Raw genomic sequence first — 9101 nt, forward strand, 5'->3', positions numbered from 1 at the left:
CAGAAAGAGACACTCGCCGGAAAAAGACACTCTCCAGAAACAGATTTACTCAAAAAAAAGACACATTCCAGAAACAGAAACTCTCAGAAAAGATCGTCACAGAAGAAACATACTCAATCCAAAAACAGTATCACTCCCGAAAGAGGGTCTCTCCAGAAAGACGCTTACTCCAGAAACAGACATTCTCCAGAAAAGGACACTATCCAGAAACAGACTATCTCCAGAAACAGATACACTCAAGAAACATGGTCACAAAAGAATCTGAAACTCTACACAAACATAATCACTCCAGCAGCAGACACTCTCCACAAAGAGACTCATTCCAGAAACACTCAATCCAAAAAGAGACTCATTCCAGAAACACTCAATCCAGAAAGACACTCACTCCAGGAACACACTGATTCCAGAATCAGGCTCACGTCAGATTCAGAATCATGTAAGAAACAGACACTCAACTGAAACAGACACTCTCCAGAAACAGAATCACTCAAAAAACAAACACACTTCAGAAACAGGCAGACTCCAGTAACAGACTCTCTCCAGAAATAGATATTCTCCAGAAACAGACTAATTCCATAAACATAATCACTCCAGAAACACACTCTCTACAGAAACACACTCTCTCCAGAAACACACTCTCTCCAGAAACAGTCTCTCTCCAGAAACAGACTCACTCGAGAAACAGACTATCTCCAGAAACTGGGTAACTAAAGAAACATCGTCACGTTAGGATCAGAATTACTCCATAAACAAAATCATTCCAGAAACCGACTCATTCCAAAAGTAGACTCACTTCAGTTTCAGACCCATATGAGAAACAGACACTCCCGAGAAACAAACACTCTCCAGAAAAAGAATCACTAAAACAAAGAGAATCACTCCAGAAACAGGCTCACTCCAGAAACAGGAACTCTCCATAAATAGACTCTCTCCGGAAACAAATTCACTCAAGAATAATGGTCACATAAGAATCTGAAACACTCCACATACATAATCATTCCAGCAGCAGACTCTCTCCACAAAGAGACTCATTCCAGAAACACTCAATCCAAAATGAGACTCATTCCAGAAACACTCAATCCAGAAAGACACTCACTCCAGGAACAAACTGATTCCAAAAGCAGGGTCACGTCAGATTCAGAATCATTTAAGGAACAGACACTCTCCAGGAACAGACAATCTCCAGAAACAGAATCACTCAAAAAACAGACACACTTCAGAAACAGACACACTCCAGAAACGTACTCTTTCCAGAAACAGATAAACTAAATAAAAATGGTGACATAAGAATCACATTCACTCCATGAACATAATCACACCAGAAGCAGACTCACTGCAATAACAGACTCACTCCAGAAACAGACTCACTCCAGAAACAGACTCATTCCAGAAACAGACTCACTTCAGAAAAAGACTCTCCAGAAACACACTCTCTCCGGAAACAGACTCAATATTAAAACAGAATCATACAAGAAACAAACCGTCTCCAGAAACAGATTCACTCAAGAAACATGGTCACATAAGAATCTGAAACACTCCATTAACATAACCACTCCAGCAGCATACTCTCTCCACAAAAAGACTCATTCCAGAAACAGACACACTCCAGAACTGGACATACTCCAGAAACAGGCTAAATCGAAAAGAGACACACACCAAAAACAGACTCTCTACAGAAACAGTTTCACTCACAAACATAATTGGCCTGAATCCATAAACATAAACACTCCAGCAACAGGCTTACTCCAGAAGGATTCACTCTCCCGAAAAAGACACTCTCCACAAAGAGACTCATTCCAGAAACACTCAATCCAAAAGCAGGGTGACGTCAGATTCAGAATCATGTAAGAAACAGACACTCAACTGAACCAGACACTCTCCAGAAACAGAATCACTCAAAAAACAGACAGAATTCAGAAACAGGCACACTCCAGAAACAGACTCTCTCCAGAAGCAGACACTCTCCAGAATCAAATTCACTCAAGAATAATGGTCACATAAGAATCTGAAACACTCCACACACATAATCACTCGAGCAGCAAGCTCCCTCCACAAAAAGACTCATTCCAGAAACACTCAATCCAGAAAGACACTCACTCCAGGAACAAACTGATTCCAAAAGCAGGGTCACGTCAGATTCAGAATCATTTAAGGAACAGACACTCTCCAGGAACAGACACTGACCAGAAACAGAATCACGCAAAAACAGACACTATTCAGAAACAGAAACACTCCAGAAACATACTCCCTCTAGAATCAGATAGACTAAATAAAAATGGTGACATAAGAATCACATTCACTCCATAAACATAATGACTCTAGAAGCAGATTCATTCCAGAAACAGTCCCACTAATGAAACAGGCACACACCAGAAACAGACTCACTCCAGGAACAGACACATTCCAGAGTCAGACTCACTTCAGAAACAGACTCTCTCCAGAAACAGTCTCTCTCCAGAAACAGACTCTCTCCAGAAACAGACTCTCTCCGGAAACAGACTCAATATAAAAACAGACTCATACCAGAAATAGACTCTCTCCAGAAACAGATTCACTCAAGAAACATGGACACATAACAATCTGAAACACCTCATTAACATAATCACTCCAGCAGCAGACTCTCTCCACAAAGAGACTCATTCCAGAAACAGACACAGTCCAGAACTGGACAAACTCCAGAAACAGGCTAAATCGAAGAAGAGACACACACCAAAAACAGACTCTCTCCAGAAACAGTTTCACTCATAAGCATAATCAACCTGAATCCATAAACATAATCACTCCAGTAACAGGCTTACTCCAAAAAGAGACACTCTCCAGAAACAGACACTCTCCAGAAAGAGATTCACTCAAAAAATAGACACACTCCAGAAAGAGACTCACTCCAGAAACAAACTCACTCCATAAACAGACGCACTTCAGAAAAAGACTCTCTCCAGAAACAGACTCCCTCCAGAAACACACTCTCTCCGGAAACAGACTCAATATAAAAACAGGATCATACCAGAAACAGACTCTCTCCAGAAACAGATTCACTCAAGAAACATGGTCACATAAGAATCTGAAACACTCCATTAACATAATCATTCCAGCAGCATACTCTCTCCACAAAGAGACTCATTCCAGAAACAGACACACTCCAGAACTGGACATACTCTAGAAACAGGCTAAATCGAAAAGAGACACACACCAAAAACAGACTATCTCCAGAAACAATTTCACTCATAAACATAATCAGCCTGAATCCATAAACATAATCACTCCAGCAACAGGCTTACTCCAGAAAGAGACACTCGCCGGAAAAAGACACTCTCCAGAAACAGATTTACTCAAAAAAAAGACACATTCCAGAAACAGAAACTCTCAGAAAAGATCGTCACAGAAGAAACATACTCAATCCAAAAACAGTATCACTCCCGAAAGAGGGTCTCTCCAGAAAGACGCTTACTCCAGAAACAGACATTCTCCAGAAAAGGACACTATCCAGAAACAGACTATCTCCAGAAACAGATACACTCAAGAAACATGGTCACAAAAGAATCTGAAACACTACACAAACATAATCACTCCAGCAGCAGACACTCTCCACAAAGAGACTCATTCCAGAAACACTCAATCCAAAAAGAGACTCATTCCAGAAACACTCAATCCAGAAAGACACTCACTCCAGGAACACACTGATTCCAGAATCAGGCTCACGTCAGATTCAGAATCATGTAAGAAACAGACACTCAACTGAAACAGACACTCTCAAGAAACAGAATCACTCAAAAAACAAACACACTTCAGAAACAGGCAGACTCCAGTAACAGACTCTCTCCAGAAATAGATATTCTCCAGAAACAGACTAATTCCATAAACATAATCACTCCAGAAACACACTCTCTACAGAAACACACTCTCTCCAGAAACACACTCTCTCCAGAAACAGTCTCTCTCCAGAAACAGACTCACTCGAGAAACAGACTATCTCCAGAAACTGGGTAACTAAAGAAACATCGTCACGTTAGGATCAGAATTACTCCATAAACAAAATCATTCCAGAAACCGACTCATTCCAAAAGTAGACTCACTTCAGTTTCAGACCCATATGAGAAACAGACACTCCCGAGAAACAAACACTCTCCAGAAAAAGAATCACTAAAACAAACAGAATCACTCCAGAGACAGGCTCACTCCAGAAACAGGAACTCTCCATAAATAGACTCTCTCCGGAAACAAATTCACTCAAGAATAATGGTCACATAAGAATCTGAAACACTCCACATACATAATCATTCCAGCAGCAGACTCTCTCCACAAAGAGACTCATTCCAGAAACACTCAATCCAAAATGAGACTCATTCCAGAAACACTCAATCCAGAAAGACACTCACTCCAGGAACACACTGATTCCAGAATCAGGCTCACGTCAGATTCAGAATCATGTAAGAAACAGACACTCAACTGAAACAGACACTCTCCAGAAACCGAATCACTCAAAAAACAAACACACTTCAGAAACAGGCAGACTCCAGTAACAGACTCTCTCCAGAAATAGATATTCTCCAGAAACAGACTAATTCCATAAACATAATCACTCCAAAAACACACTCTCTCCAGAAACACACTCTCTCCAGAAACACACTCTCTCCAGAAACACACTCTCTCCAGAAACAGTCTCTCTCCAGAAACAGATTCACTCGAGAAACAGACTATCTCCAGAAACTGGGTAACTAAAGAAACATCGTCACGTTAGGATCAGAATTACTCCATAAACAAAATCATTCCAGAAACCGACTCATTCCAAAAGTAGACTCACTTCAGTTTCAGACCCATATGAGAAACAGACACTCCCGAGAAACAAACACTCTCCAGAAAAAGAATCACTAAAACAAACAGAATCACTCCAGAAACAGGCTCACTCCAGAAACAGGAACTCTCCATAAATAGACTCTCTCCGGAAACAAATTCACTCAAGAATAATGGTCACATAAGAATCTGAAACACTCCACATACATAATCATTCATGCAGCAGACTCTCTCCACAAAGAGACTCATTCCAGAAACACTCAATCCAAAAAGAGACTCATTCCAGAAACACTCAATCCAGAAAGACACTCACTCCAGGAACAAACTGATTCCAAAAGCAGGGTCACGTCAGATTCAGAATCATTTAAGGAACAGACACTCTCCAGGAACAGACACTGACCAGAAACAGAATCAATCAAAAACAGACACTATTCAGAAACAGACACACTCCAGAAACATACTCACTCAAGAATCAGATAGACTAAATAAAAATGGTGAGATATGAATCACATTCACTCCAGGAACAGACTGACTCCAGGAACAGACTCATTCCAGAAACAGACTCACTCCAGAAACAGACTCATTCCAGAAACAGACTCACTTCAGAAAAAGACTCTCCAGAAACACACTCTCTCCGGAAAAAGACTCAATATTAAAACAGAATCATACAAGAAACAAACCGTCTCCAGAAACAGATTCACTCAAGAAACATGGTCACATAAGAATCTGAAACACTCCATTAACATAATCACTCCAGCAGCAGACTCTCTCCACAAAGAGACTCATTCCAGAAACACTCAATACAAAAAGAGACTCATTCCAGAAACACTCAATCAAGAAAGACACTCACTCCAGGATCAAACTTATTCCAAATGCAGGCTCACTTCAGATTCAGAATCATTTAAGAAACAGACACTCTCCAGGAACAGACACTGTCCAGAAACAGAATCACTCAAAAACCGACACTATTCAGAAACAGGCACACTCCAGAAACATACTCCCTCTAGAATCATATAGACTAAATAAAAATGGTGACATAAGAATCACATTCATTCCATAAACATAATGACTCCAGAAGCAGATTCACTCCAGAAACAGTTCCAGTACTGAAATAGGCACACACCAGAAACAGACTCGCTCCAGGAACAGACTCATTCCAGAATCAGACTCACTTCAGAAACAGACTCTCACCAGAAACAGACTCTCTCCAGAAACAGATTCTCTCCAGAAACAGACTCAATATAAAAACAGACTCATACCAGAAATAGACTCACTCCATTAAAAGATTCACTCAAGAAACATCGACACATAAGAATCTGAAACACTCCATTAACATAATCACTCCAGCAGCAGACTCTCTCCACAAAGAGACTCATTCCAGAAACAGACACACTCCAGAACTGGACATACTCCAGAAACAGGATAAATCGAAGAAGAGACACACACCAAAAACAGAATCTCTCCAGCAACAGTTTCACTCATAAGCATATTCAGCCTGAATCCATAAACATAATCACTCCAGTAACAGGCTTACTCCAGAAAGAGACACTCTCCAGAATCAGACACTCTCCAGAAAGAGATCCACTTAAAAAATAGACACACTCCAGAAACAGATACACTCAGAAAACATGGTCACATTAGAAACATACACAATCCATAAACAATATCACTCCCGAAAGAGGGTCTCTCCAGAAAGAGGCTTACCCAGAAACAGACAATTTCCGGAAAAGGACAATGTCCAGTAACAGACTCAATCCAGAAACTGACTCACTCCAGAAACAGACAATTTCCGGAAAAGGACACTGTCCAGAAGCGGACTCAATCCAGAAAGGACTCACTCCAGAAATAGACTTTCTCCAGAAACAGACTCACTTCAGAAACAGACTCTCTCCAGAAACATACTCACTCCAGAAACAGACTCATTCCAGGAACAGACTCATTCCATAAACAGACTCACTTCAGAAACAGACTCTCTCCAGAAACAGACTCATACCAGAAACAGACTCTCTCCAGAAACAGATTCACTCAATAAACATGGACACATAACAATCTGAAACACCTCATTAACATAATCACTCCAGCAGCAGACTCTCTCCACAAAGAGACTCATTCCAGAAACAGACACACTCCAGAACTGGACATATTCCAGAAGCAGGCTAAATCGAAGAAGAGACACACACCAAAAACAGACTCTCTCCAGAAACAGTTTCACTCATAAGCATAATCAACCTGAATCCATAAACATAATCACTCCAGTAACAGGCTTACTCCAAAAAGAGACACTCTCCAGAAACAGACACTCTCCAGAAAGAGATTCACTCAATAATTAGACACACTCCAGGAACAGATACACACAGAAAACATGGTCACATAAGAGACACACTCAACCCATAAACAGTATAACTCCCGAAACAGTCTCTCTCCAGAAAGAGACTCACTCCAGAAAGAGACTCACTCCAGAAACAAACTCACTCCAGAAACAGACGCACTTCAGAAAAAGACTCTCTCCAGAAACAGAGACTCTCCAGAAACACACTCTCTCCGGAAACAGACTCAATATAAAAACAGGATCATACCAGAAACAGACTCTCTCCAGAAACAGATTCACTCAAGAAACATGGTCACATAAGAATCTGAAACACTCCATTAACATAATCATTCCAGCAGCATACTCTCTCCACAAAGAGACTCTCTCCAGAAACAGACACACTCCAGAACTGGACATACTCTAGAAACATGCTAAATCGAAAAGAGACACACACCAAAAACAGACTATCTCCAGAAACAGATTCACTCAAGAAACATGGTCACAAAAGAATCTGAAACTCTACACAAACATAATCACTCCAGCAGCAGACACTCTCCACAAAGAGACTCATTCCAGAAACACTCAATCCAAAAAGAGACTCATTCCAGAAACACTCAATCCAGAAAGACACTCACTCCAGGAACACACTGATTCCAGAATCAGGCTCACGTCAGATTCCGAATCATGTAAGAAACAGACACTCAACTGAAACAGACACTCTCCAGAAACAGAATCACTCAAAAAACAGACACACTTCAGAAACAGGCAGACTCCAGTAACAGACTCTCTCCAGAAATAGATATTCTCCAGAAACAGACTAATTCCATAAACATAATCACTCCAGAAAGACACTCTCTCCAGAAACACACTCTCTCCAGAAACATACTCACTCCAGAAACAATCTCTCTCCAGAAACAGACTCTCTCCGGAAACAGACTCAATATAAAAACAGACTCATACCAGAAATAGACTCTCTCCAGAAACAGATTCACTCAAGAAACATGGACACATAACAATCTGAAACACCTCATTAACATAATCACTCCAGCAGCAGACTCTCTCCACAAAGAGACTCATTCCAGAAACAGACACACTCCAGAACTGGACATACTCTAGAAACAGGCTAAATCGAAAAGAGACACACACCAAAAACAGACTATCTCCAGAAACAATTTCACTCATAAACATAATCAGCCTGAATCCATAAACATAATCACTCCAGCAACAGGCTTACTCCAGAAAGAGACACTCGCCGGAAAAAGACACTCTCCAGAAACAGATTTACTCAAAAAAAAGACACATTCCAGAAACAGAAACTCTCAGAAAAGATCGTCACAGAAGAAACATACTCAATCCAAAAACAGTATCACTCCCGAAAGAGGGTCTCTCCAGAAAGACGCTTACTCCAGAAACAGACATTCTCCAGAAAAGGACACTATCCAGAAACAGACTATCTCCAGAAACAGATACACTCAAGAAACATGGTCACAAAAGAATCTGAAACTCTACACAAACATAATCACTCCAGCAGCAGACACTCTCCACAAAGAGACTCATTCCAGAAACACTCAATCCAAAAAGAGACTCATTCCAGAAACACTCAATCCAGAAAGACACTCACTCCAAGAACACACTGATTCCAGAATCAGGCTCACGTCAGATTCAGAATCATGTAAGAAACAGACACTCAACTGAAACAGACACTCTCCAGAAACAGAAATACTCAAAAAACAAACACACTTCAGAAACAGGCAGACTCCAGTAACAGACTCTCTCCAGAAATAGATATTCTCCAGAAACAGACTAATTCCATAAACATAATCACTCCAGAAACACACTCTCTACAGAAACACACTCTCTCCAGAAACACACTCTCTCCAGAAACAGTCTCTCTCCAGAAACAGACTGACTCGAGAAACAGACTATCTCCAGAAACTGGGTAACTAAAGAAACATCGTCACGTTAGGATCAGAATTACTCCATAAACAAAATCATTCCAGAA

The sequence above is a fragment of the Narcine bancroftii genome, assembly GCF_036971445.1.
Source record: "Narcine bancroftii isolate sNarBan1 chromosome 8 unlocalized genomic scaffold, sNarBan1.hap1 SUPER_8_unloc_3, whole genome shotgun sequence".
NCBI lineage: Eukaryota > Metazoa > Chordata > Chondrichthyes > Torpediniformes > Narcinidae > Narcine > Narcine bancroftii.